The sequence below is a fragment of the Oncorhynchus keta genome, chromosome 32 (assembly GCF_023373465.1).
Source record: "Oncorhynchus keta strain PuntledgeMale-10-30-2019 chromosome 32, Oket_V2, whole genome shotgun sequence".
Classification (NCBI taxonomy): domain Eukaryota; kingdom Metazoa; phylum Chordata; class Actinopteri; order Salmoniformes; family Salmonidae; genus Oncorhynchus; species Oncorhynchus keta.
In genome coordinates, this window is record NC_068452.1 from 17,667,636 (window position 1) to 17,681,848 (window position 14,213).

Here is a 14,213-nt window from a genome sequence, read left to right on the forward strand (position 1 = left end):
TATATCTCCTCTAGATAGCCGTCTACAAAGGCAAGAGGCTGCGTTCTTCAGCCAGCAAAGGCTGCACCTCCTAGCAGTCTGACAGCCCACCTACTCCACCTCACTCTTCACGCCGACGGGTACATCAACGGGAGGAATAGGCGATTGAAGGAGCAACAGCTCACCGTGGAAAGGGGAGGATATCGCGATGATGATCTCGTGATTTATGATACAGATAATGTGGCGATTCTTTTCTATCCCTGAAAGGCCACAGTGTGCTCATTTCACACATTTTCTATATATTGTACTGAAAGATCAACTGAAATCAGTGAGTCATCTTACGAGTTGCTATATCTGTATCGACATAGCACTTTTTTTTCTCTAAGAGTGTATCTAAAACCCAAAAGGTTTCTTCAGCTGTCCCCATAGGATAAGCCTTTGAATAACCATTCTGGGTTCCATGTAGAACCCTTTCCACAGATGGTTCTACATGGAACCAGAAAGGGTTCTACCTGGAACCAAATAGGGTTCTCCTATGGGGACAGCAGAAAAACACTTTTGGAACCCTTTTTTTCTAAGAGTGTACTCATATCTAGAACATAGCAATAGCCGGGCATAAACTGGACACACAATCAAATTTAAGATGACAAGACTAGCCATTATAGTGCTTCCGAGTTTCCCTACCACAGCAGTAGATTGTATGAAATTAGATGTATCCTCTCCCCCTAGAAGGGCCTCCGTCTCTCCCTTCTCATCTGGGCTTGCTGGAGCATGTGGCATGATTTACGTGTGTAGCAGTCCGGGCTGCTCTGCCAGTATTACAAACAGCTGAGCCCAATGGTAGTACGCTTCATTGCGAGTGCAGGGAGAGCCAGTCCCCTTTGTCTGACTGCCCACTGCAGCTATGGAGAACTCCTCTGGACTACAGACAGTATAGAGAGCCATATTGAAACCAGGAGGAGTCAGTCCACTTCAGGAGGACGTCACAGCTGTCTTCTAAACAACGCCGTCATGTTGTTTCACTTGTTGGGGGCAGAGTTGGTGGTGAGAAAAGAGGCAGAATAGGGAGGGGGGGTGAGTGAGTGAGTGAGTGAGTGAGTGAGTGAGTGAGTGAGTGAGTGAGTGAGTGAGTGAGTGAGTGAGTGAGTGAGTGAGTGAGTGAGTGAGTGAGTGTACTGTATGGGAGGGGGGACAGTAAATAGATCTGAACAGCCAGTCTGGTTCTACTTCCTCTAGAGTAGAGAGACTGGACTAAGTATGTGTTTTAGTATTTATAGAGCTCGGCTCAGTGTCTGTCTAAGCCATTCAACCTATACATAATCGATGTAATTCAACATTTACACAACAGTAACTAAATCAAATCAAATCAAATTGTATTATTCACATGCATTTATTTATGAGGCCCTTCTTACATCAGCTGATGTCACAAAGTGCTAAAACCCCAAACAGCAAGCAATGCAGGTGTAGAAGCACGGTGGCTAGGAAAAACTCCCTAGAAAGGCCAGAACCTAGGAAGATACCTAGCGAAGAACCAGGCTATGAGGAGTGGCTAGTCCTCGTCTGGCTGTGCCGGGTGGAGATTATAACAGAACATAGTCAAGATGTTCAAATGTTCATAGATGACCAGCAGGGTCAAATAATAATAATCACAGTGGTTGTAGAGGGTGCAACAGGTCAGCACCTCAGGAGTAAATGTCCGTTGGCTTTTCATAGCCGATCATTCAGAGTATCTCTACCACTCCTGCTGTCTCTAGAGAGTTGAAAACAGCAGGTCTGGGACAGGTAGCACGTCCGGTGAACAGGTCAGGGTTCCATAGCCGCAGCCAGAACAGTTGAAACTGGAGCAGCAGCACGACCAGGTGGACTGGGAGCAGCAAGGAGTCATCATGCCAGGTAGTCCTGAGGCATGGTCCTAGGGCTCAGGTCCTCCGAGAGAAAAAAGAAAGAAAGAAAGAAAGAAAGAAAGAAAGAAAGAAAGAAAGAGAAAAAGAGAGAGAGAATTAGAAAGAGAGAAAGAATTAGAGAGAGCATACTTAAATTCACACAGGACACCGGATAAGACAGGAGAAATACTCCAGATATAACAAACTGACCCTAGCCCCCCGACACATGAACTATTGCAGAATACATACTGGAGGCTGAGACAGGAGGGGTCGGGAGACACTGTGGCCCCGTCCGATGATATCACAGGGCAGTACCAAACAGGCAGAATATAACCCCACCCACTTTGCCAACACCACTTGCGGGATATCTCCAAACACCAACTTACCATCCTGAGACAAGGCCGAGTATAGCCCACAAAGATCTCCCTCACGGCACAACCCACTATGCATAAATAATAACAGGGAGTAGCAGCTGCGTAAAAGAGGGGGAGGGCAATGCAAATAGTCTGGGTAGCCATTTGACTAGCTGTTCAGGAGTATTATGGCTTGGGGGTAGAAGCTGTTTAGAAGCCTCTTGGACCTAGACTTGGCGCTCCGGTACCACTTGCCGTGTGGTAGCAGAGAGAGCAGCCTATGACTAGGGTGGCCGGAGACTTTTGATAATTTTATGGGCCTTCCTCTGACACCGCCTGGTATAGAGGTCCTGGATGGCAGGAAGCTTGGCCCCAGTGATGTACTATGCCGTTCGCACTACCCTCTGTAGTGCCTTGCGGTCGGAGGCAGAGCAGTTGCCATACCAGGCAGTGATGCAACCAGTCAGGATGCTCTCGATGGTGCAGCTGTAGAACTTTTTGAGGATCTGAGGACAGATGCCATATCTTTTCAGTCTCCTGAGGGGGAATAGGTTTTGTTTTGCCTGCTTCACGACTGTGATGATGTGCTTGGACCATGTTAGTTTGTTGGTGCTGTGGACACGTTGATGAGAATTGGGGTGTGCTCGGTCCTCCTTTTCCTGTAGTCCACAATCATCTCCTTTGTCTTGATCACATTGAGGGAGAGGTTGTTGTCCACACTACCACGTCTATGACGTATGCTGTCTTGTTGTTGTCGGTGATCAGGCCTACAACTGTTGTGTCATCGGCAAATTTAATGATGGTGTTGGAGTCGTGACTGGTCGTGCAGTCATGAGTGAACAGGGAGTACAGGAGGGGGCTGAGCACGCACCCCTGACGGGCCCCTGTGTTGAGGATCAGCGTGGCGGATGTGTTGTTACCTTCCCTTACCACCTGGGGGCGGGCCGTCAGGAAGTCCAGGATCCATTTGCAGAGGGAGGTGTTTAGTCCCAGGGTCCTTAGCTTATTGATGAGCTTTGAGGGGACTATGGTGTTGAACGCTGAGCTGTAGTCAATGAATAACAATCTCATGTAGGTGTTCCTTTTGTCCAGGTGGGAAAGGGCAGTGTGGAGTGCAATAGAGACTGCATAATTTGTGGATCTGTTGGGGCGGTATGCAAATTAGAGTGAGTCTAGGGTTTCTGGGATGAGGATGTTGATATGAGCCATGACCAGCCTTTCAAAGCACTTCATGGCTACAGACGTGAGTGCTACAGGTCGGTAGTCATTTAGGCGGGTTACCTTAGTGTTGTTGGGCACAGACACTATGGTGGTCTGCTTAAAAACATGTTGGTATTACAGACTCGGACAGGGAGAGGTTGAAAATGTCAGTGAAGACACTTGCCAGTTGGTCAGTGCATGCTCTCAGTACACGGCCTGGTAACCCGTCTGTCCCTGCGGCCTTGTGAATGTTGACCTGTCTAAAGGTCTTACTCACATCTGCTGCGGAGAGCGTGATCACACAGTTTTTCGGTACAGCTGGTGCTCTCACGCATGTTTCAGTGTTATTCGCCTCGAAGCGAGCATAGATGTAGTTTAGCTCGTCCGGTAGGCACGTGTCACTGGGCAGCCCTCGGCTGTGCTTCCCTTTGTAGTCTGTAATGGTTTGCAAGCCCTGCCACATCCGACGAGCGTCAGAGCCGGTGTAGTACGACTCGATCTTAGTCCTGTATTGACGCTTTGCCTGTTTGATGGTTCGTCGGAGGGCATAGCGGTTCTTGAAAGCGTTCCTTGAAAGCGGCAGCTCTAGCCTTTAGCTCAGTGCGGATGCTGCCTGTAATCCATGGCTTCTGGTTGGGGTATGTACGATCACTGTGGGGACGACGTCATCGATGCACTTATTGATGAAGTCAATGACTGATGTGGTGTACTCCTCAATGCCATTGGAAGAATCCCAGAACATATTCCAGTCTGTGCTAGCAAAACAGTCCTGTAGTTTAGCATCTGCTTCATCTGACCACTTTTTATTGATCTAGTTCCTGCTTTAATTTTTGCTTGTATGCAGGAATCAAGAACATGGAATTATGGTCAGATTTGCCAAATGGAGGGTGAGGGAGAACTTTGTATGTGTCTCTGTGTGTGGATATAGGTGGTCCAGAGTTATTTTCCCTCTGGTTGCAAATTTAACATGCTGATAGAAATTTGGTAAAACAGATTTAAGTTTCCCTGCATTTAAAGTCCCCGGCCAGTAGGAGAGCCACCTCTGGATGAGCGTTTCCTGTTTGCTTATGGCGGTATACAGCTCATTGAGTGTGGTCTGTAGACAGCTACGAAAAATACAGATGAAAACTCTCTAGGTAAATAGTGTGGTTCACAACTTATCACGAGATACTTTACCTCAGGCAAGCAAAACCTCAAGACTTCCTTAGATATCATGCACCAGCTGTTGTTTACATATATTCATAGTCCGCCGCCCCTTGTCTTACCAGGCGCCGCTGTTCAATCCTGCCGACACAGCGTTTACCCAGCCAGCTGTACGTTGATAATGTCGTCGTTCAACCGCGACTCTGTGAAGCATAAGATATTACAGTTTTTAATGTCCCGTTGGTAGTTTAATCTTACTCGTAGGTTGTCGATTTTATTTTCCAATGATTGCACGTTAGCTAGAAGAACGGAAGGCGTTGATCGCCTACTAATTCTCAGAAAGCAGCCTGACCTTCGTCCTCTTTTCATCCGTCATCTCTTCACGCAAATGATGGGGATTTGGGCCTATTCCCTGGAAAGCAGTATGTCGTTCACGCCGGGCTCGTCGGACTCGTTAAAGGAAAAAAAAAGCTTCTGCCAGTTTGTGGAGAATAATCGCTGTTCTGATGTCCAGAAGTTATTTTCGGTCATAAGAGACGGTGGCAGCAACATTATGTCCAAAATATGTTTTAAAAAATCATTTTAAGTTACAAACAATGTGGCCTAATTCTCTCTCATTAGTTAATACCGTGTCATAACACATTGTCATAACACAGAACCATAATATACAGTATTTTCAGTGTTCGGTTACGGTAATAACACCTCCATAATAATTTCAGTAATCAAACATTTCCACCACAATCTCACAATCTTCATCACCCACTCAAACAATTTAACTAATGCAGGTTTACTCACGGCACACGCAATGATAGATATAGTTATCAGGGAAGCTCACCTTACACCTCTATGGAGAGTCCACGTGTGAGTTGAACCTGAGCCCTCGTCTCTCTCAGGGCTGGGGTTGGGTTGATTGGCCTTCAAGCCGACATCTTGGCTACGCTGCAGCTGGGAGTCTTGTCAGAGCGGAGCCAGAGTCAGGCCAGCCAGAGGAGCCCAGAGCTCGTTTTGGAAAGACTGACAAAGACTCCCTCTTCCTCCTCCCGCTCTCCCGGGCTCACATGTCAGTCTGAGAAAACCTAGGTTGTGTTCAGTAGAAGGAAAGGTTTTGAAACACACTGCAATGGGGAGGTATTTGATGGTGTCCAGTAAGAAACGTGTGATTTTGTTCCACACCTTGAGTCAAAAAGAAAGCCAGGTAGGAGCCAAACTCCAGCATCGTATTGGTTCCGAAAATGAGTAGGATACAAATACTAACCCCAAACCTAGTCTTTGCATAACCCTAACCTAGCCTTATGTTCAACCTTGGCTCAACCCTTACCCTAAACCCCTCCAAATAGGGCTCCCCCACCTTTCAATTCCCAGTTCAACCATGGGTGTGTCCTACTGAACATGGCTGTGTATAATTACAGAATCACAGACACTAAACACATTCCTGTTATCAACCTATCCATGGCACTATTCTTCTGTCTCCTCAACGCTACTCGGCTACATGAATCACAATTGGTCAAAAACACACTAGTGATATTACTGTAACATGTTCACTCTTTCAACATCCAACATTTCCCTCAGAGGAGAAAGATTCTCTGAATCACAGCAGTCTGTCTGTGTAATAATGGGATAATGTCTTTATACTATGTATAGCCAGCCAGGGCTAAGACAGGGTAATTCTATGTTGCTGTGTGTGTGTGTGTGTGTGTGTGTGTGTGTGTGTGTGTGTGTGTGTGTGTGTGTGTGTGTGTGTGTGTGTGTGTGTGTGTGTGTGTGTGTGTGTGTGTGTGTGTGTGTGTGTGTGTGTGTGTGTGTGTGTGTGTGTGTGTGTGTGTGTGCGTGTGCGTGTGTGTGTGTGTGTGTGTGTGTGTGTGTGTGTGTGTGTGTGTGTGTGTGTGTGTGTGTGTGTGTGTGTGTGTGTGTGTGTGTGTGTTGGTCGTCTGGGCACAATGCTCGTTCCAGTATAATTGACTGCTCTCACTGCCAGTGTTGGTTAGTCTGCTTACACCCACACACCGTGATTCACTCTATTCTGTGACTGGCTGGAGTTCCCTAGGGAGAGGTCGGCTGCTCACTGACTACAAGGGGTCATGCACCCTGCATGTCATACCCGTGTGTGTGCGCGCTCGTGCGTCCGAGCCCACACTATTAGTTGCAGTATTACAGTTTTTATGAGTAATATATCGCACTGCTCATCCTGCTTCTGCAAACAAATCCAGTATCATACTTGCCCATGTGATTTAGGGAATAATGGCGACCCGTTTGAGCTGATAGCTCCCCTTGGATAAATTAAAGGGAATGGATTAATAAACTCCTCCAAAAAAAAGAGCAACTGTTTAACAGTTCTGTTGGGGAACGTCTAAACATCCTTTTTTAAATCCATCGTCTCTGCAATCTTCAAGGGTGGGAAACCTTTCAATCTGCCATTGTGGGCAAAGTACACGCAAGAAACTATTTCTGACCCGTTATTACGTCCGCCTCTGGGCCTTTAGATACATGTCCTGCCTTCTTTAGCCCTTGGCACGTCGTCTACTCACTTCAAAGACTATACCAGTCTACCACGGTCTCTTCTCAAGATGGAACATTAGGGGTTGTCAAAACACTTGACAGTCCCACAGGAACATCACTTGCGATCCACAGTACATGAAATGTTGACACCTATGTCAATGATGTGAATTTTCTGTCATGATATCTTTCAGGCCAGCAGTCAAGAATTGTCACGTTCTGATCTTAGTTCCTTTGTTTTGTCTTTTGTTTTAGTATGGTCAGGGCGTGAGTTGGGTGGGTTGTCTATGTTAGTTTGTCTATGATTTGCTATTTCCGTGTTTGGCCTGGTATGGTTCTCAATCAGAGGCAGCTGTCAATCGTTGTCCCTGATTGAGAACCATATTTAGGTAGCCTGTTTTCCATTGTGTTTTGGGGGTGGTTGTTTTCAGTCTTTGTGTCTCTGCACCAGACAGAACTGTTCCGGTTGTTTCTTTGTTGTTTTGTTATTCAGTGTTCAGTTTTCACTAAATAAGATGAACTCTTACAACGCTGTGCTTTGGTCCTCAACTTCTTCCACCGACAACACCTGTTACAAGAGTGCAAAGGACACGAACAAAGTAAGCCACTTTACTGTAAGCCATCGGCAGATAGAGATTGAGCACACGAGACAGAGAGAGATATGGTGAGTAACGGAAAGAGAGGAAGAGTAGGTGAGCTGCTGCTAGACTATACTACCTCTGGCTCCCCGACCCGTTTCTCACAAAGAGGGCATTATTCTCACTCTGGGCCCAGTCAATCTGTTCCGTGTTTCCTTAGGAAATGTCCACTTAGTCCTGGGAAGTCAGAGGCTTCCCACTGCACCTTTGATTCAGGCCTTGTCCAAATAGTTGCCGGGGTGATTACACGGGTCAGGGCGACCCCGGGGGACGCTGGTAAATAAACGCACGGGGCGAAGACAAATTCTAATGAGGAAGCCTTCAGACACCTCCAAAGATAACCTGTTTTCATGTCCAAATGTTAGCCTTGTAACCGCACACTTTCACCACTTTGCATATTTCACGTTTGGTTAAGAGGCCTACTATATCTAATGCGGTGAGAGGTAAAAGAGGTTAAAAAAACTATATTTCTATAGGGTTGTATGAGGGCGTTAGCCAGTAGCCACCTACCTGGTGAATATTGATTGGCCATTGGGAGGTTCCATAATCTTATCATATAATGACAACAGAGCTTGTGACAGAACATGAGACATGCGTTATCGTCAGATGGTCCGGCGGAGTGTGTGTGTGTGTGTTTGTCCTTTAACCTCGCAGTGCAGCAAAAGGCATCAACTCACTCTGCATCAAGTGCTGTTTTGTGCACAAAATGCAGATGCATTACGTAGGTCGACGTAGCTGTAGAATAAAGATAATAAAGAATTTTTTTCAAGGAGTTACACTCTTACAATACATCTCTACTTCAATCCCAGCTACAGAGCTGAGGAGACGTAGAGACACTCCTAAACAGATCTGTCATCCCATTGCTGGCATTTAACGCAGAACAAACAGCACAGAAGACACCCATTTCTTTCCCCGTCAATATTTTGCCAAGACGAATCTAAGGCTGCAGGCGAGCATGCGCCTGACTACTTTTGTTTTCTCCTTGACGACTTGAAGCTCTTCAGTGACAATCGTTAACGGACTGTAACCGTGTGCTATCGCCAGGGAAGAGGAGAGCTGAATCTGCTGTGTGAACAGTAGGGTTTTGTCCAAATGCCAATAGGTGTTGAAAAGACGGATGTTGATACATGACCACGGGATCTATTATTTATTTATTTAGGAGAGGAGAGGGGAGTCCCATTGAGACCAAGGTCTCTTTTACAAGGGAGCCCTGCATGGCAACACGAAACACAATCGAGGCAGGAGCATAAGAAACCAAACCAAAAACTTAAAAAAATTGTATTTTTAAGTACAATCATACAAACACACACAGACATTTCAGACCCTAAAGCGCTGTGTGTCAGGTTCTACAGTGCCGACCCACAGGGTTTGACCTGGAGCCTGTGCTGTGGCAGGAAATGTATCAAGGGGGATTGAAGTGTATCCTACTGTGACTCCGTGACGCCATATGTGCCTGAGCTAAAGCAAAGATTAGCGCTTCCTTTTCTGGGAGCCCTCAGCAGATTCACGCTTTAGATCTTTGCTCCATGTCCACTTTACACCTAATATAGGATCAATTGATGCTTAGTGCCCGATAAACACTTCACCTAATTGTTCCCTTGTAACTTCCTTCTTGGGAGTCAGCAACTCTGTACAATTCATTTTCTGTGATGTAGGCCCCTTGGTGTGGCTATAAAAGTTATGATACAAGCTGCAACAAGGGCTTGTTTCTTGTTCACATGCATTCAATTGCACTTCCACTGTGTCCTCCAGCGAGGTCTCAGAAGATACCCTCTCAGCATTTGTTTCGCATTAACATCCTCTATGTCCCAAATGTCCCCCTATTCCCCATATAGCCCACCACTTGTGACCAGAGACCTCAAAAGTAGTGCATTATAAAGGGAATAGGGTGCCATTTGGGATGCAGGCCCTGTCTACCAGTCCAGCTTTGGAAACACTAAACAGGGGGGGTCTCGGCAAGCTATGAGGCTGTTTGACCCGCTTGACCTGCAGAGGGAGCTTCAGCCCTGGTAGTCACCACCATTACTGCCCAGATGACCAAACACACACACACACACACACACACACACACACACACACACACACACACACACACACACACACAGCAACATAGAATTACCCTGTCTTAGCCCTGGCTGGCTATATACATAGTATAAAGACATTATCCCATTATTACGCTCACAGACAGACTGCTGTGATTCAGAGAATCTTTCTCCTCTGAGGGAAATGTTGGATGTTGAAAGAGTGAAAATGTTACAGTAATATCACTAGTGTGTTTTTGACTCATTTTGATTCATGTAGCAGTGTTGTGAATGAAGGTTCAAGGAGGTTGTCTCTCTCAGTCACAGGTCTGCCACATACACACATCTGCAGTTCCCATACAGTAGGATAGAAAGTGTTTCCAGAGCAGCCCCATCCATCAGACACACATGCCCACACACTCGCTCGCTCATATGCACGCTCACACACACAACATACACAATTTCAAAATCTCTGGGATAAAATAATAAAACCATCAAAAACTGATGTAGTTCATATGAGGCTTTCAGAAATAATGACAAACATTTTTAAAAAGACAGCTTTAAATCATGTTAGATTATGTCCCTAATATTTGGGAGTGGTTTGCAAATTAAAGCCATTCTGGAGAAGCCGTTTTCCTTCATTTGAGAGAGTTCAGTTAAAGGGTACAACAATAGATATCTAGCATTGGGGTGAGTTTCCATTTGAAGCAATCTGGAACCATACAGCACCAATACAGTCCGTCTTGGCTGGAAGCTTAACATTGAAAATGTGGTCAACAGTACCACCTAGTGTTGGTCCCATGTAACGTCAAGTGGAGCCAGACGTTCCGGTCACGTGGGTGTTCTTGAACAAACAGGTCGCAAGGTGGCACGATTCCCATTTTCCAAACAGCTACATATGTTCACTTAGTCATCCTATTTCAATGGGAGCTTCAGGCACAAACAACAAACAAACGTGTCGTTAGGCTTGACCTCAATGGAAAATGATGTTCCCACAGCAATGAGCGCTGATGAGTTTGTACATTTACATTTTGGTCACTTAGCAGATACTCTTACTCCACAGTGGCTTACAGTCAGCGCATACAACCAATGTAGGTATAAAACGACTACATACCATGGTTAATATATTCAAATGAAGACAGGGACAAAGGGATGATTCAACACGCTTTTACTCAAGAACGTTTGCATGTGGGAAGGGTAGTACAGTATTTCCTGTGAGAGTGAGGGGGAGGGGGTTGATCCTGTCCATGATTAGACTAGGGGCTGATTGGGAATCAAGGAATGAATTAACCGGATTAAGTGGTTCAGTACGACCAGCAGAGCAGATGCCGACTAGTCTCTCAATATCAATGTGCAACACTCTCGTTAAGTCCCGGAGACAATGTTTAAAGATATGATTGGGCAAGAAAGCATGATAGAAAGGGAGCGCGAGAGAGACGCACCCATACAAAACCATGTGCACACACGCACATAACACACGCACGCCAACACACACACACATGTATACCCACACGCACGCACACATGCACACACACACACACACACACATGCACACAACACGCACACACACATGCACACACACACACACACACACACACATGCACACACACACACACGCACAAACACCCACTACTGACCTGCCCGCATGGCTACATTCCATAGCTTATCTCGTTGTGTCTATGCAATGCGGTTCCATGTACACTGCATGATCTCCTTGTGTCTATAGACACTGAGTATACAGATATTGAGAACACCTGCTCTTTCCATGACATAGACCGACCAGACGAATACAGGTCAAAGCTATGATCCCTTATTGATGTCACTTGTTAAATCCACTTCAATCAGTGTAGACGAAGGGGAGGAGACAGGAAGGATTTTTAAGCCTCGAGACAATTGAGACATGGATTGTGTACGTGTGCTATTCATCGACTGAATGGGCAAGACAAAATATTATATTTAAGTACCTTTTGAATGGGGTATGGTAGTAGGTACCAGGCGCACCGCTTTGTGTCAAGATCTGGAACACTGCTGTTTTTTTTTTTGCGTTCAACAGTTTCCTGTGTGTATCAAGAACGGTCCAGCCCCCAAAGGACATCCAGCCAACTTGCCACAACAGTGGGACACATTGGAGTCAACATGGGCCAGCATCCCTGTGGAACGCTTTTGACACCTTGTAAAGTCCACGCCCTGACAAATTGACGTTGTTCAGAGGGGAAAATGGGGGTGCAACTCAATATTAGGAAGGTGTTCTTAATGTTTGATGCACCTTCAGGACGTATTCACACCCCTTGACTTTTTCCACATTTGGTTGTGTTACAGCCTGAATATAAAATGGATTAAATTGAGATTTTTCATCGCTGGCCTACACACAATACCCTATAATGTCAACATGGAATTCTGTTTTTTCTAAAATTTTACAAATTCACTGAAAAGCTGAAATGTCTTGAGTCAATAAGCATTCAACCAGTGGAGGCTCCTCACAGGAGGAAGGGGAGGACCATCCTCCTCAGTGAAATTTCGTAAAAATAGTGAAACATTAAAAATGTTTTCCTTTTTAGATAAAACTATACTAAATATATTCATATGTCACCAAATAATTTGTCAAAATACAGTGTTTGCAATGAAGGTCTACAGTAACTTCAGCAGCACTGTCTGGGGTAGCGCCATGTTGTAGTTGGAGGACAGCTAGCTTCCGTTCTCTTCTGGCTACATTGACTTCATTACAAAACCTAGGAGGCTTGTAGCCCCCCCCCCCTCCCATTACCATAAACGTACATGGTAATTATGACCACTTCCGGAGGACGTCCTCCAACCAATCAAAGCTTTTGCTGTATGACCTGACATGTTGTCCATCCAATCATAGATGTAGGATCAGAGATTGAACCTAGTGTGTTGTATTGAGATTGTGCCACAGAGCATTATGGGGGTTCTATGTGTTGAGGAACCCCTTTCATTCTCTGGGATACGCGGAAAAGGTGCAAAAGGGTCGACCTCTGCCTGAGATCAGTTTCATGAAGAAGGATGAAAAGGTGCAAATTAAAGGCGAAGGTCGACCTCTGCCTGAGAACAGTTTCATGAAGGATGAAAAGGTGCGAGCGCGTTCAATACCAACTGGTATCAAATGTATAGCTGGTTAACAGGGAGCCTATCATCAAGCTGCCTGTAATTGCATGTTACGATGCTTTACATGCTGAACATCTTTTCTGGGATGTCAAACAATTCCGAATGATTTGATAGCTTCAATCGCATCATCCATTCAAAGTTGGATTAGAGAGGTTGACGCGGCACACAAAGTAGGCTGTGCACTTTCCTTCGGTATTTATTTAGCAACGATGGTGACACGTAATCACTCCAGACAGACACGAGCAAAAACTCATGACATAAATGTTGCAGCAGCCTAGGCTACCCTTAAACATTGGAGATCTGACATGCAGTATGGGATGAAAACGAGACAATCTTTCCGTCTGATCAACTGTATGCTACTAATAAGAGCAGGTGCATACAGCCTATGTGCCCGGTCCATCTGGTCAGGGTAAACTAAATGGTAACGTTATGTATTTATAGTTTGTTTGTGTGTCAGGAGAAAATGTGAATGTGATCAAATTTAGAATATATTCCAAATTTGGCTGGCTAGGCTGCCTATACGTTTTTAAACCCAAATTATTACCTGGAATGAATCAATCAAAATAATACTGATGGCAGATGTGAGTCCTACAGTTGCATAGGGGCCGCAAGTAGCCTAGTGGTTAGAGTGTCGGATTAGTAACCGAAAGGTTGCAAGATTGAATCCCCGAGCTGACAAGGTACAAATCTGAGCTGAGAAGGTACAAATCTGTCGTTCTGTCCCTGAACAAGTCAGATAACCCACTGTTCCTAGGCCGTCATTGAAAATAAGAATTTGTTCTTAATCACTGACTTGCCTAGTTAAATAAGGGTTTAAAAACAAAATAGGCCTGCATGATGCAAAGATGCAATAAAGCAAACTCAGCCCTTGTGAGATCTGGTTCATCAGTTGTAGTCTACTGTACCTGCTATTTGTATTTACAGCTAAGTCCCCTCCTGTTCCCTGATTTAAGAGGTGATGACGAGTCAACTTTCTCCTGACGTGAACTGACGCCAAGACGTCTCATGTGTCCGCTCATCCACTGGCACATTGAATGTTTCCCTTCCAAGCACTGTGAGAAACCCTATTGATTTTCTCTCGTTACTGTATGTAGAGTCAATCACAATCACCTTTTTTTACACGGCAACGATTTTACTCCTTGCTTGGACTAACTCATTCTTAGCTATTTGTGACAACTGTGTCTTGTTTTACAGTTTTTTTTTGTCTTCCCAGTCAAATCCTGTCCTGCACTGGTCAAGCCTCTGAACACCTCAACTCATGTCTCATACCCTCATTCGATCCCTGCTGTGATCCCTTTCCCACATGGTGGAAGTAGCACCCTCCTTCCCCTTCCCCGTGATATTGTACTATACATGTCTTTATTAAATGCTTTAGGTTAA

At 45.3% G+C, this 14,213-nt stretch overlaps 2 long non-coding RNA genes across 3 annotated transcripts; one reads left to right on the forward strand and one right to left on the reverse strand.

Moving 5' to 3' along the window:
* Nucleotides 1-1,373: 1,373 nt before the first annotated feature.
* LOC127914473 (uncharacterized) lies at nt 1,374-5,770 on the reverse strand. The gene is made up of 3 exons (XR_008088504.1): nt 4,911-5,770; nt 4,681-4,761; nt 1,374-1,905 (listed from the first exon to the last, which is right to left on the reverse strand). It is a non-coding gene; the product is annotated as an uncharacterized LOC127914473 (long non-coding RNA).
* A 1,707-nt stretch (nt 5,771-7,477) lies between these two features.
* LOC118364727 (uncharacterized) lies at nt 7,478-14,213 on the forward strand. 2 transcript variants are annotated; one of them, XR_004821642.1, is made up of 3 exons: nt 7,478-7,650; nt 13,758-13,887; nt 14,047-14,213. It is a non-coding gene; the product is annotated as an uncharacterized LOC118364727 (long non-coding RNA). The 2 variants fall into 2 exon arrangements; XR_004821643.1 differs by having other exon boundaries at nt 13,787-13,887.